The sequence below is a fragment of the Aythya marila genome, assembly GCF_965140915.1.
Source record: "Aythya marila genome assembly, chromosome: 3".
Classification (NCBI taxonomy): domain Eukaryota; kingdom Metazoa; phylum Chordata; class Aves; order Anseriformes; family Anatidae; genus Aythya; species Aythya marila.
This window is the reverse complement of record NC_139044.1, coordinates 72,306,242-72,334,050: the sequence shown is the minus strand read 5'-3', so window position 1 is coordinate 72,334,050 and position 27,809 is coordinate 72,306,242. Positions and strand designations below refer to the sequence as shown.

General features: G+C 46.7%; 1 protein-coding gene across 3 annotated transcripts in view; it reads left to right on the top strand.

The window, feature by feature from the left end:
- The first annotated feature begins 680 nt into the window (after nucleotides 1–680).
- FYN (FYN proto-oncogene, Src family tyrosine kinase) overlaps nucleotides 681–27,809 on the top strand; it is a 130,432-nt gene continuing 103,303 nt past the window's right edge. The window contains exon 1 of one of the 3 annotated variants that reach the window (XM_082756647.1): nucleotides 681–920. The gene's annotated coding sequence lies outside the window, so the exon portion shown is untranslated. The remainder of the gene's footprint in view (nucleotides 921–27,809) is intronic. The other 2 variants (XM_082756644.1, XM_082756649.1) reach the window with 2 other exon arrangements.

Here is a 27,809-nt window from a genome sequence, read left to right as displayed (position 1 = left end):
CGAGGTCGCAGCAACGCCCAGCGTGGCCACCTGAAACGCTCAGCACCTAGCACAGAACCAGAGACCTTGAGAGCCTCCACACGCTTCGTTTCTCCACTCCCTTCCCACCCGCTACCACCGATTCCAAGAATTATGGATACCAGGTGAGGTATTAGGAAGAACTTCTTTACTGAAAGGGTTGTTGGGCACTGGGAAGCGGTGGAGCCACCATCCCCGGGGGTCTTTAGGAGATGTGTAGATGCAGAGCTCGGTGACAGGGGTTAGTGGAGGGCTGGTTAGGGGTTGGACAGGGTGATCGTGGAGGTCTCCTCCAACCTAGGTGATTCTGTGACTAAACCCAGCCTCCCTGAGGCTGCTCTCCCCACCAGGGCAGGCTGCATCCCTCAGCCCCTCCATCCCCGGGCATCCCCCCCGACCCCCACCAGCCGGTGCGGAGATGGCGGCGCTGCGCTGCGCGCCCCCCTCCCACACCCAGCGGGCGCTGAGGCGCGGCCTCGCTCTCCCCGCCCTCCCCTCCCTTTCGCCCAATGGGAGCAGCGGCAGCCGCGGGCCGCGCTCTCCCATAGGCCGGCGGCGCTGCCACTCTCGCTCCGCCCCCGCGGCGGGGCGCGGCGGGCGGGGGAGGCGGCGGGGCGGCTGCGCCATCTGTCAGCAGCCCCGGCGGGAGGGGAGCGCCCGGGCGGAGCCGGCACCGGCAGCGGCAGCGGCACCGACACCGGCACCGACAGCGGAGCGGAGCGGAGCGGGGACAGCGCGGCTCCCACCCCCCCCCCAAGCCCCGAGAGCCCCGTCCCGGTGCTTGGTGGGCTCCGCCCGGCTGTGCACGGCTCTGCGCAGCGCTAGCGGGAGCCGCCGCCACCGCCCGCGGACAGGGGGCAGCGGGGAGCGGGGCGAGGAGGATGGGAGCGGAGCCGCCGCAGGTAAGAGAGGGAGGAGGAGGAGGAGGAGGAGGAGGTGGTGGGGGTGATGCTGCGGCGCGGGGCTTCCTTTGTGCGCCCAGCCGCGGGGGGACCCCTGCCCGCAGCCCCCGGCATCGCCGCTTCGATCCCCACCACCCCCCCCCAGCACCCAGCACGAAATAGAAGGCTGCGGGGCCGGGAGGAGGGCGCTGGGGACGCCTCGGGGACCTTGTCGCTTTTCCTCGCTGTGTGCGAGCTCCGTGACTCCCACATCCTGCCGTCCAGCCTCCCCGCGGCTGGCAGCCAGCAGCCCCTCCGCACAGGCGCATCGCGGGCTCGGGGGGTTTTGTCCCCACAGTGTCTGTGGCGTGCTGTGGCCGAAGCCCAGGACGATTGTAGGTGACAAACCCGTGTGTTGGTGGAAGCCCTTTTCATTCAGGTTGACTCGTCTGGTCTCCCCAAAGAGGAGCGGTGAGCAGGAGGGATGCCACCGGCTCGAAATGCAGAGGATGTGAGTCCCACCCGCGGGACCCCTGCGGCTCCCCTGAGCCCGTCTCCTGGCCGCGTGGGCTCATCGCACCGCAAGGCAGTGGGAACGCTGCAGCGGGCTTCAAACAAAGTTCTGCGAGCGAACAAAGGAAGCCCCAGGAAGAATATCAGAGTGGGAAGGGAAGGAAGCGCCTCCAACTATTCGGTTGTATCCATTTCAGCCACAGCTGGGCCCAGTGGGAAGCTCGGGGAGGGAGAGAAGCCACTCTTTGTTCGTTTCTCAAGTTGAGTGCTCGCTTCGTATCTCTAAAGAGGCAGATTGATACCGTGCCCCAGCGAGGCGGGAGGCAGGCAGCGTGTTGGTGTACGTGCTCAGCAAGCTGGTAGCACGCGGTGGATGTCAGTAGGTCCACGACTTCTCAAACTTCTTAATGAAAAAAAAAAAAAAAGGGAATTCAGGGGGAACAATGGGTTCCTTCTTGACTCCCTTTTCCTCACAAAGCTGTGATTTGATGAAGAAGAGAAAGCAATGTCAATTCATTCCTTCAAAATTCGTATTTCATTGGTAGTAGGTGACGGATTTCTCTTACTTTGTTGGAAGTTTCAGGTGACTCATGGGTTTGCCTGCAAGCCTGCTTCTTTTCCACCTCCAATAAATTAGTGCCTCATCTGAAAGGTTCATCTTTGGCGAGAATAAGAATTTCCCCTGTGAGGTTGTCTAATGGCAGGCTGCTGGCTTTGGTGTTTTGTGGTTTATGCTTCGGGCACATTGTTTCAGAAATTCCACGTTACCTGCTGGGGGAAGGTGTAGTGGCATGAAATGTCAGTGAAGTATAAAGCCCTGAACTGGCTTCTCTGGGAGTTGTTTTGATGTTGCCTAAATACACGTCTTCAGTGAATGGTAAACAACTTTGGCGTGTGGACGTGGCCATCAGCGTAAGACAGAAGAGAGGAAGGTGGTTGCTTATCAACCCCTTTCATTCTAGGAGTCTCTGAAAGTCAGGACCCATTGACAAACTTCTGTTTCGTTTGAGTAAGAAAGCCAAAGCATTGCTGAGGAGTTGTTGTGAAATCTATGGTATGTCAAAAATAACTCTGCGTGAAACGCCTGAGTAGTGTTATCCAAAATGCATGGGTGGAGTTGGACACGGGAAGGACTTGGGAATTAGACTGAATATGCTAATCTGGCCGTGGTGTGGTCTGTGGCACGTTCATGGGGCAATACAGCTGTGGTGAGACGCATGAGAGCTGTCCGGTGCCTCTGTGGGGATGTCGCGTTGTGACATGATCCATCTGTGGCATCACGCATTTGGTTATGGTAACGAAGACGTGGAGTTGTTTGCTATCTTATGCCTCATTAGTGATACTTAGCCAGTAATCTTCCCGGCGCTGCCTTCCCGCGTCAGAGGGCTTTAACTGCAGGGAGGGAATGTGTTGCGTGCTTGTGTTTTCCCTTCCTCGCGCTCTCTCCGGTAGGCATTAATATTCGATCCAAACTTGTTTGGTACAGTTCTGCCCAAGTCGGCCTGGGTGGTATTTGAATGGCTAATAATGGAATTCGTTTCTGTCATGGCCAGCGCTTTGTAATTTGCTTTATGGGCAGGTCCGCTCTGACAGCGTGTGTTGGCAAAGTGACCTTCAAGAGGAAGAAAATTAATAACTCTTTACCCTTTCCCACCCCTGCAGCTCCCACACAAGTGTCTTCACAAGTAATTTCGGCCCATTACTCCCCAAACAGGACTTGAACCAGACAAATCTAATTCACCCGAGCAGTCTCATTGAAATCTAGCAATTAAGGACTCCTTTGGTGACAAAAGGCCTGCAGATCTGTGTAGTGCGAGTCAGCGATTTGCTTTGAGTGAAAGCCACAAGAGGATTCGTGTGCTTCAGTGCGGAGCATCATGAGATGAGGCCTTGCTGCAAGGGTTTTTGCAAGCCCCGTGGACTTTGGCATCCCCGAGCGTGGGATGTGGATGCTCGCTACGTGCTGTTGGACATCGTGCAAGCACCTCTGAGTCACCGGGGTGCCGAGGGAGATGCTGGCTGGGCCACCCCGACCAAAACACCTCAGGGAGAGGGGAAGCTTCAGTGCTGCATCTGCCTGCTGGGTTATCTCGCTTTGCACAGCAGCAGCTTGCCCTTAAAATTTAAAAACCCCAGTCTGCTTTTGATAAGATGGCTGAAAAGCCACCAGCAACGAAAAACCACTTGAAATGTCAATAGGTGGCAAACGTGCGGATGTAGGAGGAGGATTTTGAGCATTCGCATCCCCTCGCAGGTTTTGCCCTTAGTGCCTGACTTCCTCCTAGACCGAGAGTTGTCAGGATGAGAGGTGCAGGGCGTTAGATGTTGTGCTGCCTCTGAGCCGTGTACCCCGCTCCTGGAGGATCAGAGCGTGGAGCCTGAGAGCTCAGCATCACTCCTTAAGGGCCGGTTTGATTTCAGGCAGGTAAGCAGGCTGCTGGTGGTAAAGAGAGTGGTAAAAGCTACTGTGGGAGATGTCCTTGAGCTGTGAAACCAGAGACCAGCTTGACCTCACGGAAATTTGCAGCCAAGGAGAAGTGCCCCGTTGTTCTCCTTACAATCGGCTGCAGGAAAACAGTGACATTTTGTAAAGAGCTTTCAGAACTTTCCTTCACTTGGAACTGGGACAAAGCCCGACGATATCAACACTTCCACTGAAGGAAATGAAAAAATGAGATTAATTCAAGTCAACCAAAACATGCCACCTCATCATGCCTCTGACTGCTTTGAGCTGTAACTCCTTCGGAAATAAAGGATTACAGCTCAAAATACGTGCAACTGTTTGGAGTAAAATAAAACCATTGACACTATGACTTTTTATTGAAGATTCCAATTAAATAAAACATAAAATTACATAAAATTAGCAAAATGACTTCTAGATGTGGCTAGAACTGAGTAGTCTTGCAGGGAATGACTGTCAGATTTTTCCTGACTAGTTCACCATGCACCTGAGTGAATATTTTTCACCTGAAAAAGCCATCCAAAAGCTAGCCTTGCACTATCAGCTGATGGGAATGAGATGGCTTGAGTGCAGTCAGCTCGTTACAGAAAGTCAATCTTACTTTGTTGCCCTTCCCAAAATGGCTCTACTGATGTGCTTGTGGCAATGTGAGACAGGGAGAGGTTACCCCAGGTTTTCCAGATGAGCTTCTGCCGGTTCAAGGAAGCCTTGCACCTCTGGAGGCTGTTTGTTTTTCTATGCTATAATTTTCCAGAGCATCTCTAAGTCGTAAATCCGACTTGCTTAAGCCGGTGGCCTAAATTCTTAGTGCAAGTTAGTTGGTGCTCTTCATGTTGAGACATACAAGGGGCTATACAAGGCAGCTGTGATGTGTCAATGACTTGGTGGGATCAAAGAGGGTGGGTGGCAAGTGTTTCACACCACTTAAACTCACAGATAACTTTTGTTTTAACGATTTGGGGAGGAGGAGGGAGGAAACCTCAAATGGTTGGCTAGGCTTGGTTGAAATACTTCCTCTGTTTGCCATTGGCCTTTTCCTCTCGGTTCCAGTTTTCCCTCTTTAACAGATTTGACCGAAATAATCCTTAAGCTTTGGTGTACTTCAGGATGAAAGCATTATTGCCAATTAATTCGTACCTTGTCAGGCATTGCTTTGGTAGATGAAGCTATACAGAAAAGTTAAACAGGATATGATAGTGAAAAATAATATTAAATACCCATTCAGATATTTTTTTTAAAGAACTTCTCTGTTTTACAAGAGCTCTCTAATGAGTGTCTCTGGCTGTTCCTAGCATTGTTCTTCTTTAAACTTTGTAATTTTTTTTACTAGTTCACTTTTTTTTTAAACAAATAGATCTCGTCATTCATTTGAAGCACGCTCATTGTGCTCATAAAGACCTTGCAACCCCCTTATCACAGAGCAGCCTGCGTGGGGAAGAATGCCTTGTGCAACTTGCATCTCCGACTTGCAGCTGTAGCAGCTAGGAAGGTTTTCCTGGCGTGACTTCGGGCCATCACACAGTTCCTATCGTGGCTCCTGATGTTGGTGTACAGTTGAGTATTGAGTTATATATATATTTTTACAAATATGTTGGTTTTTCTTCCCTTTTGTGCCTGGTCTTTAAACTGCAAAACTGCCCTGGGAGTTATAATTGAAGGAGGAGATGCTCTCACTCAGAATAACTTGGAAGCCCTGCTGCTATCCAGCCTGAAAGCTCCCCCAGCCAGAAGCTTGGGGCCGTCACTGAGACACACCGTACCAGCACTCACAGACTGCCTCTAGCTCTTTTTAGCCTGCACAAAACTTCACCACCCTGCTAAAAAGGACAGTAGCTATCTGTATCAACCAACATCCTGCTGCTGTCAGGGCTGGCTTGGCTGTGGCCTTCCCCTGAAACATACAGCAGCACTTGTCTGCTACTTTTTAACTCCTGGGTTTGTATCAGTTCCACACAGAAGTATTTTTCTCCTCCTGGGACAACTTCATTCCATACCTGGTCATCTCTTACTCCTGACCAGATGATTGCAGGGTGGAGCTGGTTGCATCCCATAGCCAGGTGCTGTTCCCCCAGGGGAGGAGAGCAGGGGTAGGAGAAAGCAGCTCTCACCCCACTGAAGGACAGAGTATTTGTTTGTTGCTCAGATTGGGTTTTTCTTTGTGGGCAGCCTCTTGCTAGGAAGCAACGATGCATTTTTCCAGGAAAAATGCAGCGCTGTGACTTGGAATGAAACCCTCTATTTTTTGGAGTTGGATCTTGGACTGTTTTGTGCCTTAAACTGTATGAGAGGCCCGTGTTTGTTTTTAGTGGTGAGGCTAATGGTGTTCTGTTGGTTTCTTTTTTTATGGTGAGGTTAATGACCTCTTGCATGTTTATAGACCTCCCTGTGGACAGATCCTTGTGCACGCTGTTGCTGTATGCTGAGTGTTTGGAAAGGGGCAGGTCTGAATCCTGTGCTCTTGGAGCTAATAACCATGTGCTGGCATCTGGGAGAAGATGACAGGAGCAGTATTTGGTCACTGCAAGCTTTTTTTTTCTTTCTACCCTCTCCCACTTTCTTGCAATGTCCTTTGCTTTCCCTATTGATCACTTATTTTCTCCTTCAGAAAACAAGTTAAGAGCTTGAAGTTGCTTGGGACACTGTTTCCCAGTCGCATTTACTGTGCCCTTGCACAAGTGGTTAACAGCAGTCACTAACAAGATTTCGGAGGGAGCCACCTCCCCACCTCATGTTCAGTAAGATTGTTCTCTGAAGACCAGCAAAAATGCCTCTCTGCCTTCCTGGAAAGTAAATGAGAATTCCTAAACTTCTTTCTGGAGTTTGGATATAAGTAGCAATAGATGGCATTTCTGGTTGTTGTCACCCCAAGCAGCATTTGAATTGGTGATTTCTGTAAGAAAGGTCCCAGATCCCATTTTCAAATACACTGATAATGTTTTGCTGGTGTCACTCCTAAGGAAGGAATAAAACTATTTAAATAATCCTTTTAATAGCCCACTCTGATGCCTTTCATAACTATCATGTAAAGCATCCAGCTGAATATGCAGCCCTTTAATCGCAAATATCAAGTTTTCCAGGTGTCTGTGAATGGTCAGTGACCTTATATTCACAAGACCTGATACGTTGGACTGGTGAAGAGGAATAGCGACTGGATTTTGGATTTTCCTTGTAATTCACAGAAGGTCGGTGTACAACAGATGGCTAACTGAAGAATCAGATATAACTCAGTGTAAGAGTGTGCTCTCAAAAATGTGTATAGTGTTGGCTCTAATTTATTTTGAGCACCGCTCTTGGAGTTTTCCTTCTGTAGGAAATGTAATGAACCCAAAGGTTTGGCTGAGAGGAGAGCCACCGAATGATGTAGCACTGTGGAGGAAATGTCTTTTAAATCTGAAGGTCACAAATTACCTCGTGTGCATTGGGGGAGGTAGGAGACAGGCACTGACTGTCTTTCTTGCTTAGGGCAGCATTACTGCCACGCTTCAAAACTGCAGAACTTGTTGTCCCAATGTTGAAGTGGGGCTGCCAAAAATGAACAAATACGGCTGGGGACACAGTGCGTAAGGAGGCTGTGTGCCTCTTCCTCCTGCCCAGTCATTGCAGGCAGAACAGCAAGAGCATCGATGGCTTTGCACTGCCGGATGACTTGACATTCAGAGCGATTTGCTGCCACTCTTCTGAGAGGTTAAAAACCATTTTCCTTCTACAGGCTTTTTTTTTTTTTTTTTTTTTTTTTTTTTTTTTAAGTTGTGGGCTTCCTTTAGCATCAGTGTGATTCAGTGACTTCAAGGGTGAGGTGACCTTGTCTTCGCTCTTGCTATGTTTTTAGCAAGCGTTGATTTGAACTGTTGAAAGGTTAGGCTGGTTGGCTGCTTTTTTGTTTTGTTTTTCTCCCCCATGCTAAATAATTAGTTCTGCTTTATGAAGCCGACTGTATGGCTGTAGATGTTGAACAAGCCGGTGAAATTTTGCTTTTGTGGTCAACTCTCACTATTTGCCTTGTAAGCTTGTGTCTTAGTAAGACCAGTTGCTGTCTGCTAGAGCTAGCGTGGCACAGCAGGACGTGCTGAGAATAATCTCGAGCTGGATGTGAAGGCTAGATCAAAAAAAAAAAGCATTGCTTTCTTTGTACTTCCCAGGGCAGGGTTGGATGCACATCCACATTGCTGCAGTTGTGAACAGTGGGTGAGAACCAGGGTATCCCCAGCAGTCCAGGAGCAGAACCACAGTGATGTGCCTGCACCATGTCCAGGGCCCCAGAGACTGGGTGCTAGGTACTGTGAGTGAACCTACACAGCATGGTCTGGTGCTGGAGAGGCTGCACTTGGCTTGGTTTTGACACAGAAAAGAAGAGGCATGAGAGAAATGACCTGAAAGAGTGGATTAACTAGATAAATGTTCATTTTCACAGCACCCAGGATTGCTTGTCTCAGATTTAGTTTTGAAGTGTTAATACATTTCTATGGATATCTTGGTGTAACCAGACTATTGTTAACACCCTCTTCCTACAGAGAAATATCACAGATCTCGAGATAATGCAGGTATAAACAACTGGTTTATATAATAATAATTATATATAAAAGATAATGCAGGTATAAACAACTGTACAAACAAAATAAGGTCTGTATTTGGCAATAAGGTGGTCACCCCAAACTGCAACATGAGTTTCTTCCATAATCAGCGGTATGTTGTCACTCGAGCATAATTTCTGAGAAAATATCTTGAAAATGACAGTGAAACCGCACTGTGTAGATTTGCTTTGTGATTGTTGGTATGGGAACTTGCTCAGCTGCCTATCATGACAAGTGTGTAGCTTTGGACTCCGATATCATGCTTTGAACCTAGGGAAGAAAAAATAAAAATAAAAACACCCAAAGCGTTGTTCCATTTTAAGGGAACTATCACCTGCAGTTGTTTTTTGTTCTTGTTTTTTCTTCCTGCAATCATATTGTAACAGCTTCTTTGTGACTGAGCTCTCTAGAGCTAACAGACTTGTCTGCTAAAATTACTTTTTAATAGTTCTTCTATTAAACTACTTCTTAATAGTCCTTCCAGCTCCTCTGAGAAGTGTTATTCTTCCGTTTAAAATTTAATCACTGAAGAGTTGAGGCTTTGGGAACCTCTGGAAAACATCTCCCTTCACAGAACAGGGCTGGCCTCAAGGCTGGCTCTGACGGAGGGGTTGGTGCCTCATCCTTCTGAGCATCTCCAGGGGCGGAGGTTACACGGCCTCTCTGGGCAGCACATTCAAGGGCACAATCCCTCTCATTGTGAACATCTTTCCTTACTCTCCAGCAGGAATTTCCCCCGGTGCCACTCAACTCTGTTGTTCCTTGTCACTTCATGTGTGCCTCTAAGAAGAATCCGGCCTCAGCTTCTCCTCCACTGCCTGCTGGGCGTTTGGACAGAGATGCTGCCTCCATCTCTCAGCCTGCTCTGTCTCAGACCGTGCAAACCCAGCTCCCCCCAGCTGTCCTCACCCACCAAATGCTCCAGTATCCTGCTGGCCATCCACTGGACCTGCTTGAGTGTGGACCTGCTTGAGTGCATCCAGCTTTCTCTTCCCAGTGTTCCCCAACCCAGACCGAGCGCTCCAGATGTGGTCTCACAGGCACTGCACAGGGGGAATAATTACCTCCTTCCACCTGCCACCTAATTAAGAGGCTTATTTTGAGCCAGATCTTCAGCTGCTGCCTCCTTTCCCTTGCTGAGGAGCTGTATCAGCGGAGTGCTTGTAGGCTTCTTGTCACCTCAGAGCTGGAACTGAGACAGGGCCTTGCTCGAATGAAACGAAGCAGATAACCCAGCCAGTGTTTACGTACACAGACCTGTAACATTTTCCATTGCCCTGTAGTGAGTTCTTCACGCTGCATGCAGCAGTATAACCCGCAGCAATGAGATGGTATTGCCTTGATTATTTTAGTAAAACGGTGAGGAAAATGCATAGTAAACACCACACAACCAACTGAATTTACGCAGTGCGTCTGTTTTTCCTCGCAGCGCCTTAGCTACGAGACAAGTTACCTTCTTGAATGTTTGCTAACAAATATGAGGACTGAAGTAACAGATGTGCCACCCAGATGAGCCTCGTGGGAGCTGGGGCCCAACAACACCTGCTTATAGCTGTAGTAAATCCAGAAGGGGTTTCTTACCCACTGGGTTTCTGAGACCTAGGCATTGCGTGCTGCATTGTTATTGGTGCCTGAAGTACCTGTGACTAGCTAGAGTCTGTGCTTTTTAAATGTTTCATCATCTCTGTTTGATTTTTTTTTTTTTTAATGTATGTTTTTAAACACACACAAAATGAAAATGTTATGATGAACTGTTTAAGTACTTGCATGTATGTTTGCTTGGAGGGAGGAAAAAAAAAAGGCAAAGCAGTCGGAATAACAGAGAAACCCACAACCACCACCAAACCCGTGTGTGTGGGATTTGTCCTGCACTTGCTGTTGCTTCGAGGTGTGTGTGGCTCGCAGCACTTGGCTCAGAAGTTGTCTTGCTGTGGTGTGCATACGCATGCTTTAATGTAATGCAAGCTCTTAGTTCAGGAAATTCTGGCTCCCTAAAAGCTGTGGAAGCCTCTCTTTCTATTTCGGCTGTTGCTGCCACTGTGTTTACTTTTTTTTTTTTTTTTTTTTTTTTTAAGTATTCTTACTACCTCCATGGCACTGGCTGTGGCAGTCAGGCCTCCAGCACAAGAGAGAAATAGGCCTGTTGGAGCAAGCCTAGAGGAGGGCCACAGGGATGATCAAGAAGCTGGAGCACCTCTACTATGAGGACAGGCTGAGAGATTTGGTGTTGTTCAGCCTGGGAAGGGAAGGCTCCAAGGAGGCCTTGTAGTGGCCTGCCAGTACCTAAAGGGGGCCTACAGGGAAGCTGGGGAGGGACTCTCTGTCAGGGAGTGTGGTGATATGACAAGGGGAGATGGCTTAAAACTGAAAGAGGATAGGATTAGAAGAGATGTTAGGAGGAAATTCTTCACTCAGAGGGTGGTGAGGCCCTGGCACAGGCTGCCCAGAGAAGCTGTGGATGCCCCATCCCTGGAGGTGCTCAAGACCAGGCTGGATGGGGCTTTGGGCAGCCTGGGCTGGTGGGAGGTGTCCCTGCCATGGCAGGGGGGTGGAATTAGGTGGTCTCAAACCCAAACTATGGTCTTCCAACCCAAACCATTCAGTGATTCTGTCTCTTTTTTGCACATTTTTCCCATAGCCCTGCTTGCAGCGATCCTGCCCTCATGCCTGTTTACCTCAGCCTTCTCTGTCGCTTACCTCCCTTTCATTACCCTCGGATCACGCCACCGAGCTGTTTATCCTCAAACTAATAGATGCCTTGAATACTCCGATCACAATGCTGCAGAACTGCTTATACTCACGGCGATTAAAAAATAAAAAGTGGATTATTTTTTGCCCTACCCCAGAGAATTAGTTGTATATTTTTACTCCATACAGTTGTCACTGTAGGTTACATTGAATAGGACTCAGAGGTGACTAAGAAGCCCCTTTTAGTATGGCAATGAGCCTTACATACCGTAGCTTGTTCGGGTTATCCAGGCATCGTTGTGCAGCAGAAGAACAGCATGAGGTAGCTATATGCCAAGCTGAGGCTTATTACTGACCAGATCCTTGTATTCTGTGGTGAAATGGGGAGTTTTGCCTGTAGGCTGTAATAAATGGCCCCTCCTGGACCCTTCAGAAACCTGTGTCTTCCTCAGAGCCCGTGAGCAGTGCTGGAGAACATCTTTGTGGCTGCTCAGGTGTGGTCGGCTGTCTCAGGAGGGTGCGTGCTCCTTCAAGAACAGAAAAGCCTCTTCTATTTATTTGCTTTCCTTGAGCCAGAAATTAGGGCGGCTTTGTGCCATATGCAAGCTCCCGTGGGGGAAGATGCTGAGAGTTTAAAGTGTTTCAGATTTTTGTTCCAGATTTGACTGAATTCGCCTGAGAAGCTCACGAGCTTTCTGGTGTTCAGCGGCAGCTTGAGTAAAATAGTTTCAGTGGGAAGATGAGGGGGATGCATATCAGCTTGTAGTTAATATTTGTTTAAGCGGATTATGCAAAACAATTTAGGTTATTGTTAGCAAACTAGAGAAGTTGCGAAAGATGTCCTTCTCTGATGAGTATAAAATACATTCTCTTGGTAGAAACCCTGGGAGATAAGGCACCAGCACCCAGCACAGGAGGTTAATACCCACTCCAGATAATGCCAGCGCCTACAGTCTCCCGCATCCCATCCCTGAACACTCATTTGAGTAAAATCTGGGTGGTGACGGGACTGGAACCAAGTGTTGCCAACCCCAAGCATTTAAATATTTTGGTGGTTTTGGAGAGGAGGAAGAACAGGCTGGAGCTGGGAGCTTCCCAATGGTACAACCAACAGCACTGGACAGGAGGCTGTGCTCACATCCAGGCTGGGGGTAGCTGCCACTGAGCATCTCAAATGCTGCTGCTTCCTACAGAATACGTGTGTTTGTGCTCTCGTTAACACCTTCTAATTAAATCTAAGATATTCAAATCAGGCTGGAGTTGAGTTCCACCAGCGTGACTCAGGTATTTTTCATATGTGCCTGATACATACATTTTCACTGGGCTGTCTGGAGTTGTTAGTGTTGAGCTGGGGCTAACTCCTGCTGTTAGGAAATTGCTGGTGCGTAGACTGGTGGAATAGAGGTTGATCCTTAAAATATTCTGTTTTTTTCTTTTGTTAATGTTGGCAGGTGTTTCCAAACAACACACTGACTTCTTTGTATATTGTGTTTAATCTCTCTGGAGAAAAAATAAAGAAGAAACATAGCAAAGGTCTCTATAAAAGGAATGGCGAGATCGGGGTGTTGCTCAGGATGAGGCACTTGAAGCCATCCCAACATGTGTTTAGAAGAAATAAGTAGTTTAAAAAAGCTTTCTCTCCTCCGTTTACGCTTGTTAGAGCAATGTCAGTGTTGCCCTAAGCAGACAAGCTCACCACCCCACCTCCCTGCCAAAATACCCCATACCTTCCTCAGGATGCGTACGGCTCCCAGAAGAGCTGGCCTTGGGCTGGTCAAGTACACCCACTGTCCGCATACAATCTGTGCATGAACAAAAAAGCCAGAAACGTTCCTCTAATACTATAGATATGAGTCAGATTTCCCATCATCTCATGACTTTATTCTCTGACAAACTTGTGGTGGTTTACTGCTTGCAGTGAGGTTTCTTAGCTTTTGCCCCCAAGCACATCACGTTTTGGCTGCCGTTCCGAGTTGCCTCCTTGTTTCCTCTGATTCGTTTCTTGTCGAGGTTTCCAAGTGTCAGCCTTGTCAGGAATTGCTTCCTAGCACCTGGAAACCAATTATCACATCTGCTAAAGACCCAAAGCAGGGGATACAGTGTGTTTAAAGGGGGGGAAAAAAACAGGGACGGAAGAGGAGGTTGCTAAAAAGTAATCTCTAAAACCTCACTTTGCAAATTAGCGTTGCTGGAGCATCTGCATATGTGTCACATGCTTGCACCAGAGGTAGTAGTTTATGCAATGGCCTGTGTATGTAGATAACTTGTTTTTGACAGTTTTTTCTCTTTGTTGTTGTGGTTTTCTTTTGTGGGAGAAACATCTTTAAGAAGGAATCTGACTCCCTTTTTTGACTCAAGAAGAAAGAGATCTCACTGATGGTCTTTACTTGTTAGCAGTGGCTGAGTGCTGATAAAGCAGCGTAAGCCTTCTTGCCAGTAGTTCTTGATATTTTTATTTTTCAGCTTTATTTTTCCTTTATGTTTGGTGAGAAACTGCTGAACTAATTTTGGTATTCCTCTTAGAGCTCATTTATGTGGAGTTGCCAGAATTCCCCAAATGAATGTTAAGTGCCTTGTCGGCACCTGTGGGTTAGGGTTTTGCTGTTGTTGTTGCTGCTTGGGCTTTTTAATGCCATTTCACTTTTTCCGTTTGTACAGCTTTGCTTTCTTTAGGAAGAATTTTTATCAAACTAAGCCTAAGAGTATGAAGTAGAGTAAGTTCTCCAGGTCTCCATAACGAGTCCTTTCAGTTTTTGTGCCACTTCTATGGCTTTCTTTTGGTCCCTCGGAGCAGATTTGGGGCTGGCTGTGAGTTGTCTTCATGGGCTCTGCTCTTATCCCTCCTCAAGGGACGGTCAGACTCGGTGCGTTGGGCTGTCAGACCGCCGACGGCTGCCAAACCAAATCAGCATGTAGGTTTTGCTCGACCAGCCGTAGCTGTTTTCTCATCTCTTTAGGGTGTCAGGAGATGTGGAAGGAAAGAGTAGATGAAAGGGAAGGCCGAGGGATCCCAGGGCCAGGAAGGGAGGGCAGGGAAGGGACGCAGCTGTAGGAAGCAAAGCTTCATTGGCCCACAGCTTGCAGCTTGGTTTTTAAATTCAGTGACCTTTATTTCTAAAGAAATAAAAGTTTCAAAGGCAGATCCATTGTCATTAGGCCTATTTATCAGGTCTTTCATGAGCAGATGAAGGTTTATCTTTTTTTTTTTTTTGGTAATAGAAACAAACAAAACCACAAGCCACTTCAACTAGCAGCGGTAAAATAAAAAAAGAAGAAAGAAAATAAAGGATTTTAAAAACTGATAACCAGTTTGCCTTCTAGGCATACCCAGGAACCTCACCAGCTTGCTCTACCAGCCAGCCGCAGCGTTTCAGCAATGGGAATCGAAGGCATCTGTGTCTGAGGAATGTGCCTTCTGAAGTCTGTCGGAAAACTGGTCAACTTGTGTGCAACCAGGAATAATGCCTTACCAAGTTTACATGCATGAGGTTAACACGCAGAACGTGTCGAATTAATTTTCGATCCCTTCTTCCTAGGACCAGGGATTTTTGACATGCTTAAAAGTGAAGGTTTGTTTGCAACTTTTCATTTACCGTTCCAGGAGTTGTCTGCCAGGGCCCTTACAGGGTTTCCCTGCCTGATTTCAGTGACAATTATGGGGACTGCTTAGTGTAAGAGAGAGGAAAAGCAAAACTTTTCCATTCGGTTTCTAGGCTGAGGTTTCCCCTCTCTGCCTCTTAATCTAGCAGCTTTGACTCAGCCCTTTCCTCTGCGAGCCTTGGGCTTCTGACCCTTTGTGTTTGTGCTGGGTTTTCAACAGCAGCCCAGCTTTTTCTGCTTTTACTGGGCTTCAGGATAAACACAGCCTCTAGGGAAAAGGAAGGAGGAATGGAGGCAGCGGAAGAAAACTGTTGCTGCAGTTTTGGGGGGGTGAGGAACTTGGTTTCTCTGCTCATACAGGCTGACCGAGCTGCAGGGACTGATGGCGTGGACACAGATAACCTGCCCTCGCTGCGAAGGAGACTATGGCACCCTGAGCTGTGGCTGCTCGCGTCTGACAAAACCTGTTCCTTGCTTCCCAGTCTAAGAAAGCGAGCTGTGCACAGTCCTTTGTTTTTGTAATCTTCCCGGCGCTGTATGTTTGTGTGGGCTGCTAGTACATGTCCAGGACAGATCATTCCTACTTCAGAGGTAGGAACGTGTCGTTGCAGCAGCTCTGCTGCTTTTCAAGAAAGACCTGATACACTCGGAAGGAGAGCAGAGTGTTCAGGGGAGCACTGCTCCTCGTATCGCTGATACGTCTGTGCTAATAACCTACTGCTTCTGCAAGGGAAATTGTTTGTCCTAAGCACTGGTATGGCAAAGAGGAAAATAATAGTCTTCTGTTGCCAGCCCGCTTACAAACACGTGGCTGGAGCTCTCTGGCTGCAGCAGCAGCACACAAGTGGGTGCTAGGTGGGAGGGGTGCTGCCCATAATCTGCACCAAATATCTCGCTTGGCTTTTCACGCTGTCTGTATCCAGTACTGCCATAACATGCGTGTATTTAAGTCTGCATCGACTCAGGCAAGGCCCTAAACCACAAAGCACACAGGCATGTTGAAATAAGGGCAGCTGGATGCAAAATGAATTTTTGCATCTTGCTTTTCTAAGAAAAGCCTTGGTAGGTGGCACAGAGTTGTGCGTGGTAGGAACTTGGGGCAGGGAAGGGATCTTAAGTCACTGCAGCCTTCATGGTCAGAGTTAGGGCACGGTGAACTCATGCTGTTGGTGACCTGTCTTAGCCTAACCCCTTCTTAGACAGCTTAAGACATGAGTATCTCCCACCTCTTCTCTTTTCTACATGGCAGTGGTTGGACAGCTTCTGCTAATATCCAGCTTAGTGCTCCATACAGAGCATCTTTGCTAACTTCAGCATACATGGAGAAATGGGAAGATTGAGAGGCCACCGGTCCCAAAAGCTTGTCCATACATCCCTGTGTGCATTACTTATGCTAGCAAAAAAACCCTGCCACTTTGTGCAAAGCCCGCGTCCTTGGAACACCCTTTTCCTTCTTTCAAGGCTGAGAGTATACACCCTTCCCATTTTCTCCCTTTTTTTTTTTTTTATTAACTTGGCTGATTTCTCTAGCCTTTCTGCGTAGGCCAAGGCATGGAAAAGACCTTCAGGCAGGTTGAGGAAGAAGTCTTGGTTTGTCTGATTTGGATTGCTTGGGCAAGGAGACCAGCAAAGGCTGAGAAAAACCTTTACCCACTGGACTTTTTTTTTTTCCTTCTCCTTAGGCTGTGGAGGTAATTGAGCTGAGGATTTGAGGGCTTTTTTTCCATCTGCTGGTAACAACAACCCATGAAATCTGTCCATAAACGTAGCATTGTGTGCCCCACGACCACCGCCGCCCCTCCTTTCTGGCTAGCACAGAGGCAGAAGCAGCATGAAGTTTTCAATTTCTTCCCTGAGCTTAAACAGGAGAGATTGTGCATCAGCCTGCTGATTAATCACAGGCGCTCATGTGATGAACATTCCTCTGGGGATGGGAAAGGTTAGTTTGCTTTTAACAGTCTTAAAATAGCCTCGTTTCAAAGAACATTTCCATGATTTTTTTTTTTTTTTCCTGAAGCCGAGGACGCAGAAGCATTTGCAGCGTTAGGCTGTGTGCATGGTCTGTGGTTGTATGGTGTGCTCCTGGGCTTTTGGCCTGTCAGCATCCCTCGCTGGACCAGCAGATTGCTCCAGACAGTGACCAAACCTGGGAGATGGGTTTCTGCAGGACCACGGCGTAACTCGCTGCAGGAGCTGGGAGCTGCCACGAGAAGGAGGCGGCGAAGTTTGTGGGAGGGAAAGGGAGAGGATCTGCCAGGCATCTGGGGGACAAAATCTGCTTCAGCACACAGTTATGAAAAGTGACTGATTTTTCCCTGCGCACCCACGCTAATAGGCTACAGGGTGACTGGAGGAGTGTTGAGTACATGCAACTGCAAACGAAGTCAATGGGCTCATTGCTCTGAGCGTACTGAATAGTCAGGCCCCATTTGTCTCTGACTGGGCACCTAAATAAAGGGCACTTTTGAATTTATCTTCTCTCTGTCAGTTCCTGTCATAAAGTGCCAATAATGCTCCTGGTGTCTTAGGATGCTGTAAGGAAAAAAAATGCACGCTTTGTGGGGGAAAACTCGGGTGCTGAGCGCTGCGGGGACCCATGAGTAAACTTGTTTTGTGTTCAGAGCAGGCTGGGAATAGTAGTCTGTATATAAATTATATATATATTAAAAAAAAAAAAAAGTATTAAACGATGACACTGAATAAGTACCAGTCATTAGGCACTGAAGGAGACGGGACTCTTGCAGAAACCTCTCTGCGTGCTCGCGTACCAAAGAGCTGCATTACCGCAAAGCCACGAGCTAGGAGAGAACAGGTGAATGAAGGCAGTGTGACCAGGAGCAGCTCTGGAGAGATGTAGGTTTGTGCCCACCGTTTGTACCTTTTGCATTTCTGTCGTGCAGGGTGGTGCAATTGGTCCTTGAATGCAAATCTGTGGTGAGGTGCGGGGCGCTGAGAGCTGGGGAGCGCGGCTTCGCAACGCGCCAGGTAAACAGAGGGCTCGCCGCTCGCCCGTGCTGCAAGTCAGCACATGTGAACCGTGCTCCTCTGCTGCTGCACGCAGTGCTTGTGGCAAAGATGACAAACCGGCCTTTGTGCGAGCACAAAACCGGGCAGACCGAGCGCAGGGTGGAAATTCGGTGCTGTCACAGAGGTGGGTGTTGGCGGGGCTTCTCCCCTGCGTTCCCTCCGGTGGGGCGGGTGAAATAGAAAGGGTCTGAGCCTCAGGTTGGCTTTGTGAGGCGCCTGGGTGGGTTAGAGGAGCTGTGCTGTGTAAGGAGAGGAAGGCTGGGACCCTAGGGGCTCTTAAAACTGTTTTTCTAATTGTCTGGCTCATAGCACGTGTTTTTTAGATGTCCAAAGTGGCTTTTTTTTTCTTTAAACACTAATAGTTAAGAACCCGTTCTGTATCATGCTAAGAACCCAGTAACTCTGCAGTTAAAAACAATGTAAAACAGCTCTCTAATTGTTATATATTAAAACTTACTGTCCTTTCCAGGTAACACAAAGGAAATTCAGAGCATAAACAAGCAACCCCATGTATGTCAGCACAGTTCCTCTGCTTTATTTTCAGCCCAATTATATTTGGAAGGTGCAGGGGAAATTGAGAACTTGACTTTTGGCACTTATCAGCGCGATCTTAATTACCCATCACTTTTCATGCGTTTCTGTGAAGAGCTCCAGCTCTGTGATCTCATTTCCCTCCTCTCATTTGAGAGTTAATACTCGCAGGTAAATTTGTCTCAATTTCATAACCTAGCGTATCTCCTGCTTAAAAGTAAGTGGCAAAACACTTCTGAAAGCTGTTTGGAGGCCCCCCTGTGTGTCAGAGCAGGAGTCATCATCCTTTTCTGACTCTCAGCAGAAGACTTCAGGGAAATGTATAAATATCTGGAGTGCCTGCAGTGGGGGTAATAGAATATTATGAAATGCACTTGTGCTGTTAAGCAGGATTATAGGATGCACAGAAGACATGCGAGGAAGCAGCTAAATACAGCCTTTACTCGCTAAATGAGGTGTTTGTAAATGAACCCTTTTGTTAAACGTGAATTGAATTTTTTCATCGTTTCTACTGACAGAGCACAAAGAAATATAATGCATAAAGGCAACCGTTGAATAGCTGGCACTGTTGCAGCCAGCCAAATTTTATAAATAGCAATAGAAAGGAAAAGCTAAGTTTTTTGTCTTTTTAAAATTCTGGTTTTGAGTGTCATGATGATTTTTAAACTAAAGGCAACAGGCCTGATAAATTATCAGACAGAATTTTAAAAAGTTATTTTAGTTACTGGGAGAAGGAGGAGTTTATTTTCCTCTCTTGTTTTTTGCTACCACCTCGTTGTTTGAAAGCAAAGGGGATAGGATCATGAGAGGAAGGAAAGGGGTTAGGGGAGATGAGATCTTGTTTGGTGATTGACTTCTATTTGAAGTAAAGATATTTTTAAAGCCACAAAATAGCATTTGATTCACATAATCCCTGGTGTGCTTGTATAATCTGCTTATAATTTATAATACAAAAGCGAAATCCCCCCCAGGCCCTTGGTCAGAAGGATTTGGGCACTTGATACACTTCAAGGAGTCTAAAGAGAGGAAAATAAATAAATAGGTAAACAGAGCCTAGTGCTCGTTAACATTGTTGTATGAATAACAGCTGATTCACTGCCCGTGCTGCATGTCCCCAACATGCTGGTGATGACATTTTGAGAGAGGTGGGTAAACATTTATACTGGGCTCTGAGAAAAGGTTAGGTGAAAGCCTTTTGATGGGACTTGAATTTGCAGTTTTATTCTTGCTTCTTTAAACAACAACAACAAAAAATAAAAAAACAGCTGTGTCTGTGAGAGGTTTACTTCTTTTCACTAAGAGGAAAAGTAAACCAGGTCATAAGTGCTATATGCATGTCAAACAGGTTTTGTGTCAGGGCTTCCAGACAGAAATCTACGTATGTTTATCCAAGAATATCTTTATAATTTTTAAAATAGAAATAGCAAGAGCTTCTACACAACGTGATGTTGCTTGCGGTTGTAGCTTTAACAACAACCTGATTGTATTTCAGGACACAAACCAACAGAGCTTACACTTAACTTGCTCATTTTGAACGGGTACATCCTGTGACTGGTTTCCTGAGGACTCCCGAGGACAGTGGTCTTTTCCATTGTCATTCTGTTCGCCAGTAGAAAGTAGAGATTATCTGCTTTCTGCCATTTCCTCTCCTCTCTGTTTCTTTCTGGGGAGAGGGGGAAATAAATTCTCCCTCTGGCTAATGCAGCTGTTAGCACGGCGTGAAACTTCTGTCGCTCCAGCTCTGGGAAACCTTGCCCAAATGGACCATAAGGGCTCATTGGTCTTATTCTGTCTTTTTGCTTGTTTAAGATTGGTACTATGCTGGTTTTGCACTGGAAAAAAAAAAAAAAAAAGCTTTACTGCAGCAATGTTTGTTGTGGAGATGTGATCAATTTTTGGAGACTTGTCAGTTAAATGCCACATGAAAGGCAAATTATTTAACAAAAATGTAATGCAAGTGTGCTGGAGCTATATTTCATAAAGTCTAGGAAAGAAGCTCTTAAGCAAGATTACAATAGTACATACGTGACCAAAGCATCTATGCCATGAAAAACACTGTGAAAAGATTATAGATGTCCATAGAATTGAGTTGTGTATTTTTTTTCCCTTCTTTAACAACTGAATTTCTCTGCCACCTGCCGTTTGGTTCAGACCTCTTCCATTCTACCTGTGGACTTTGATGCAGCCACTGCTTTGGTCTGGTTGGGTCTCGCTGCAATGAAAACCTCGCTTGGGAAGCTCCGCTGCAATCTACATAAGAAAATGCTGCATTTGTATTATTCCCAAGTACTGCTTAAGGATCAGGAAGAGAAATACAATATTAAAAATAAAAAATAAATAAAGGAACGACTTAAATTTCTCTGCGTTTTTCTCCTTGCCCTCTGCCCCACCAATGCGCTGCCCTGTGATATCAGGGTTTCCACTCAGGGAAGTCACCGCAGCGTCCGATGGCTGTTGTGTTGGAGAGGTCAGGGGATGAAGAGGCACGAAAACCACGCTGACTCGGTCTGTGTTCAGGGGAAAAGTCGTGCTAGAAAAACAAGAGACGGTAGAAATTGTAGCTTTGCAACATTTCCCTTTCCGTACTGCTTTCCTCCTGTCCCCAGTGGAGGCTGGTCGTTTGGAAACTAAACCTGCTCCTCTGCTTGGGGTGAACTGGCTCTGTCCTTTGTTGAGGGAAGGCACAGCTCTGCTGGAGGGCCTCCTGGGACCACCACGAGGTACAAGAGGACAAAGGGCAGTGTCTGGGAGCTGTGTGCTGTCCCCTCGGGTGTTATGGGGTCTGGGGGAGGCAAAGCACAAGCAAGGCTGGGAGCCTGTGTGAGTATCAGAGTGTGGGTGTGGTGAGGAAGAAGATGGGGGCTTTTTAGTAAGCGTTGAGAAAAAAAGGTGTGGTGGTGGAGATGGAAAATACAGCCAGGACAGGAAAGAGCCTGCGGAAGGCACAAGTGTTGAAGCTAAAACAATAAAAACACACTTGAAACAAGCAGAAACCCACAGCAGTGTGTAATACAGATGAGAATGGATCGAAGCCAAGAAGTCAAAAGATGTTTTTAACGAAACCACAGGAGATGCTGTGAGTTCATTGACAAGAAAGCTGTTTGGTTGCGTTATAATTAAATGCTGTAATAAGCGCTTTGGCGTTTCAGAGGGGGCCTGCTTGGGATGTGGCAGCGCAGAGCTTTCCTGCTTAATCTGAGCTATCCTTCAGGAGTGGGATAATGGTTTTCCTGTTGTCCCAGTTTGAGCACGAGGCTGGAGAGGAAGCACGTAGGTGTGCAGAGAGAATCTGTGAAGCTTCATCTGGGATGGAGGTGATGGTGCTGAGATGGGGGAGGCTGAGCCAGAACAGCTCAGCATGAGGGGCGGGGAGGCAGCTGTAGGAAGGAGACTCCTTGGAGAGGGATTGCCCCACAGGAGGAGAGAAGGGAAGAGATGCTGTAGCAGTGTTTCCAGGGCAGTTAGGGGGCAGAGGAGGTGACAGGCTTGTAGAGTGTCACCTGCCAGAGCGGCTGGCTGTGCTTCTGGGGGGCCGGAGGCAGCCCCTACAACCCCATGGCTGCAGGGGCCTGGGCCAGGGAGGGCTGCTCCTAGCACCTCACAGTGTGGTTTTCATCATCCTTCTGTGGCTCATTGGGGCAGGGGGAGCTCAGGGGAAGCTAATAGGAAGCACGAGTTGGGAATCAGCTTCCCTCATCAGCACAGGTGCTATTTTTACAGCACCGGGCCTTGCTGCAGGAGGCAGAGCCATCTCTCACCGTGCCTGAAGCAGAGGGAGGCTTTGGCATCCAAGGAAATCCGTGCAGCCAAATCGGGTGAGGCTCAGCCTGCCGGTAGCCTGCGAGAGGGATGATGTTACATCGAGATAAAGAGCAGGTTATATGCTGCTGAACCAGGCCTGGGGGCCAGGTGCCAGGGTGATTTACATGGGAGTTACTGGGATAAGGAAACCCAGCAGCCTCTCAGCCTGCCAGTCCCTGCCTGCCTTCCCAGCAGAGTGAGCACGTGGTAAAATGTCAAAATACTTCTGCGTGTTTTTAGGTAGCTTAGAGTGGGAGATGCTAAGGTTTGGGGCTCTTATTTGCTCTTAGTTCCTTCGTGTTTCCTTCTTGGGTGAGCATTTGGGTTGTGTTTTTTTTGGTTTTGGAAGCCCTGCAAACACCTACCTGCCCATCTCTGTGAGCAAAGCAAGTGTAATGCCACTAACACACATTTTCTTTTGCTCCTTTTCTCTACTACTTCATCTCAAGATAAACTTCAAAATTTGAAGGACCAAATAAAAGAGTTACATATAGGGCAGCAAAATTGCCATGCCCCACAGCTTGGTGTGCAGCACAATAGGGAACTCTTTCAGAGAACCTAGAAATCACGGCAAAGAAATGAGACAAATGTTCAAAAATGCTCTTAATTAACTTGCATTATCAGTAACTGCACTGAGTTGGTTTCTCATTTAAATTTTCAATCTAGAGCTCCTCTGACTAGAGTATTTCATCATTACTGCTACAATTTAGCCTTTGCAATCTGAACGTTTCAAACATGATGGACTTTCCTATCTGAGGAAAAGCTGCACCAAGTTCAGGCTTTTAAACCTTAAAACTCATTCTGATATAAATGAGAAAAGGGTAGTCTCACTATGAATCTTTCTTTCTGAGAAAGTTGAGAGGTTTTCATATTTATTTAGATAGTGGTGTTTTAAAATTTGCATACAGTTCTTTGAAATTCCACGTTTTGTTGCTGCAAATGTCATTTTTAGTTCTAAATGGAAAATGATAAATACTTCTCCAGGAGTCTGGAGCTCCAGGATTAATGTGGTTGAACTAGTTAAATGTTAAATCTATTCAAAGTAAAACTGCACAGAGACTGCAAATGTTCCTGCATGCAAGTAAATCCTTTTTATATTGAGCCTGGTTTGCTAAAGACGTAACTGCTCTGCCAGCTTGTTCTGTACAGATAAGTTATGTACGGTACAGGTACTTTATCTTAAGGTGTTATATTTGCTGTCCCCATTAATGCTAAGCTGAGCTCACAATTTAATTCTGCTTTGTACTAAAATGAGAACCAGCCTGTTTGAATGGAAGGAGAGGTGCTGTAGAACATGGTGAATTTCATACCAATGCTTCAAATGCTTGGTGGGTAGAAGTAAAAGTTTCTCAAGAAAATTGTGTGGACTCTGATAGCAGTTTAAATGTCTCTCTTACCTCTTTGAAATAAATCTCTCTTCAAACTTCATCTGATAAGAGTCCTCAATGGACATTAGCTACGGTTCATCTTGCAGACATACCCAACGTGTTGCGTATCCCAACACCACAGTGTGGTGTCCGTGAGTGCTGTTGGGGCTGCTGCCTACCAAGTGACTGAGAAGTCTTAATTCTGTCCCTTGATTTAGCAACCCAGCCACATGTTCCCTTTTACCACATTTTAAATGGAAAGGTTTGCAAAACGGAGGTCAGGATGATGTTTTAATTTCACTTAGCTTACCAGAGCCCCTGGATAAAATGTCGCGGAAGAGACCCATGCAGATTCCAAGCTCGAGTACTCAGAAGTTGGGGAGTGAAAAGCATTTGCACTGGGACGAGTTTCAATGCCCTGTGTTCTCTAAATAAAAGGTTCTTGTTTTTGCCCAGCTATTTTCTTGGAAGTGACCGGGTTGTTTTGGCTGCAGCTCCTCAGAAAACTCAGTCTGGACTTGATACATTGGGATTCAGCACAAAAGGTCTAAAGAGTCGCAAAGGTTTCCTAAGCAATGAACAGCAATGCGTTGGAAAGCTATAGATACCCCCAAATGTAAATCACTGCTTTTCTTTTCAGCATTTGGGGTTTTATATTTGCATGTCAGAATTCACTTTGGGCCATTTTTTTGTCTCTTTTCTGCCATTGTTATCCCATAGCCTTTTCTTTTTGTCCATATGAAACAAAAGCCAGAGAATTGCTACACCTGTGCCATGCCTGTGGCACTACTAAATCCAGTAAATCGTCTCTGACTTAACCAGATCAGGGTGCTTTAGGAAAGGTTTTTAGCACCACAGGGAGGAAATAAGGAATCTTCTCTTAGCTCCTTTGTAATTAGACTGTAATAAAAGAATACACGTGATGTTTAATAGCCCTTCTAACGCCGTTACCAGCATTACAACAAAACTGGGCGCTGTTTCATGTATAACAGAGTACAGAGACTGACATACACAGAATCATACATTCCAGGCCCGCAGATTTCTCATGATGGTGAGTTCAGCAGGCTCCCAGCTCATATGAAAACATATTCCTTCTACTGTGGCTTAATTTCCATCATAGCTTTTCTTACCAAATTTCAAATGGGTATCATTAATTTCTGTTCTCCTGATATATTTGCCTTGTGATATATACATTTTCCCTGTTTGTTCTGCACCTCTCAGTTTATACAAACCTAATGTTCCATTCCCTCCTACTGGGTCATTGCCACTCTTTTCTGAACCTCATGGGTCCATTTTATCCTCAAAGCTGTCCCTCTGTTTAATGGGGTGATCATGATGGTGCCCAGTGTTCCAGATGGTGCCCAAGCCTCTGTAAATGTTCAGCTTTGAGTGCTCCATCTCCCTCCCAGCCCAACCACCCCCTGGGGGCTGTGATATCCTGAGCCAGGTCCCACGTTCACTGCACCAGCACCTCACCGCCCCAGCTGGTTCTGAGGAGGCCAGATGTTGTCACGCACCATCTCTTCATCTGGGCATTTCAGAAGGTGACATTAATCCGGGCCTCAGTCTTTCTTCAGGATTGATGTGATCCTGAAGTAGTTTTTCCAAATAAAACACCAGGAACATCCGCAGTTAATGAAGCCTCTGCCGGAGATGGGTCTGAAGGTGTAAGTGTAGCGTTAGCTTTTCAGAGCTGGGGCTTGAGGATGATCCACAAGGCTTAAGGTGAGAGGACGTGTATACCTACATACCCACATACTTATGAAATCAGGAAGAGAGAAGTCGTGTCACTAGATGCTAATTCTAATCGCTTCTGCTATGCGATACTGAAAAGAAGAGAGTGACTTACCCTGCTTCTGGTTGCAAGATCACTACGCTGGAACCCACTCACCTATAAATGGAAACCTCTGCAACATCCTTTGTTTCCCTGAGTACTATAAGAGCTGTACAATTACTGTGATTGAATCAGATGGAAACCCATCCAAGAAGCAAGCAGGGTGTTTCCAAAAATGATCCTGGTTAGTGTATAATAAGTTTTGAGTCTGTGCTGTTATATATAAAATCTGTGGCCAAAAACTTGGTAAAAACTTTAAAAAAAAAATGTTTCTGCTTCAAAGAGAAGATTTATTTAGCCTTAAGTAATCACAAGGCAAACGTGGCTGTGGTCTGTAATTTTTATGGATGTAGTTAAAGAGTATTTTTGGAGGTTTGGGAGCTGTTGATAAGATGACAAACTACTTGCGGCTCATGAGCATTTCCCTCACTCTGGAAATGGTAAATGCACTAGAGAGTAGTGGGGATACGTTATGCATTGCATCCATAAATAATACATGCTTATGTTAATATATTTCATCATTATGTGGGATCCGTGCAGAAATTATTCTGTCTCCAACCTAATGTTACCTTTATTGTTTTCAGCGTGTGATTATTTGAGTGCTGAGGCAGGGCCTTTCTGCTGGGGGGGAGATGGGTAGGGGGACAATGTCTGTCATACTTCTGTCAGCTCAGGCTGTGTGTGTGATGCTTGATGTCCACACCTAAATGTCCCCTTGCTAGGCTGTTACAGCTCCTTTTAGCATCTATTATGCCTCCCAACCACCTGGGTGGGTTAGGGCAGCACTGCGCAGGGACTCCTTGCCCTGCCCCTGAAAGCCCTTTGGGGCTGATGTGAAGAAGCTTTAGGCAGTTTTAAGCCTCCAGCAGGAGGAGCTGCCCCTGCCTCCTGAAGTCATCTGCCTTTCTTCCCTTTCTCTTTTGCTTGATTAGTTTCGTTGTTGCTGTTTTTAGTTTTGCTTGATACAACCAGGAGCCTTCTGAACTGCTGCTGATAATGAGCAGCTGAAACAGTGGTTGTGAACTTCGTCCTGTCAAACAGAAACTTTCCTTCAGCAAACCTCAGTTGTATTCATTTTAATCGGGCATTGTCCCCACCACGATTTTTGAAAAGAATAGGATGACTTTCAGTTCGGGAAGCGTGTTGAAATGAAGCAATTCTGTGACAAAATGGATAAACTTTGCCCATGTTGCTTATATAAAATAATAAAATAAAAAGAGCCCCAGGGTTATTCTGTCAAATTAGCTTTGTAGCTAAGATAAACAAGTACCATGGAAAAAAAAAAAAAAAAAAAAGATCTGTTTAACGGACTTGAATGTGCAGGTATTGGTTTGTAGCAGATTTGTGCTGCTTCTGTCACGTTTTTCTTTCTTCTGTACTTCCTTTGTTGTACCTTGCCTTTAATTATTTTTGAAATCCTAAGAAGAAGCCGTGCTTGTGCTGGATTTCCTAGGGTAGAGACACGGGGATGCCTCGGCAGTCTCTGAAGTGCTGCAGAATAAGCTCTAAGAAGTAGAAATGATGGAACAGGCTGCAGCTGAAATTCCTTTTATCAGGCTATTTAGCACTGCAGCCTTCATGAAATGGCAAAATCAGGTCAAAATTGCCAGACCCCTACTTTCTGAAGGGAAATTGTGTGTCAACCTGCCACTTCAAGCTTCTGGAAGAGAGGCAGGAGTTTATAAGCAAGTATCATTATGGTTTATAAGACAGAAAACAGTATTAAAATAAATATGTTGTGGCTTATTTCAGAATTTTTCTCCACTCGATATCGTAGTATTTGTGGTTTCTGAATAAAGTCTATATTCGGACTCTCCAGTCCTTCACTGCTAGGAAGGTTCTGGCGAAGCGCTCCCTAAAGCAGCCGGTGGTGCTGCCAGGCCTTTGCCTTGGCTGAGCCCTAAACCAGCCAGGAGGAGGTGAGTGGTTACGACCGGTTCGGGTTGAGGCTGAGACATGGCCAGAAACACAGCTGAGGCCCCTTCCTGCATGGTCTCTGCAGAGGCTGTGACGAGCTGGAGGTGTGGGGCGTGTGTGGTCCTCCACCACATCGGCAGGGACCTGCAGAGGCCGTCTGCTCCAACCCCTGCTCAAGCAGGGACACCCAGAGCTGCTTGCCCAGGACCATCTCCAGGTGGCTTTTGAGGATCTCTCCAAGGAGGAGACCCCACAGCCTCTCTGGGCAACCTGTGCCAGTCTTAAGTCCTGGGAAGTAAAGCAAAGGGCCTAATTCCAGCAAGCTTTCATCTCTTCAATCAGGATGTTTGATGGCAAGACGAAATGCTCAGCTTCCAGTTTTCCTCCCGGTCAGCACCTCCTTGTCAGTGCCAGCTTCTTCCTTCCCTCCTCCTGTGAATTTATTCTGACTAAACTTGTGTCAGTTTGATCGAAGTGAGTCGGTGTTTTTCACCAAACACACGTATTTGCTGGAGATTTCTGCTTCTGCTACGTACGTCACTGGCAGCCGTAAGAAAACTGGAATCATCTTGGCTGCTGAAGTGGTTTGGTAATTTATTG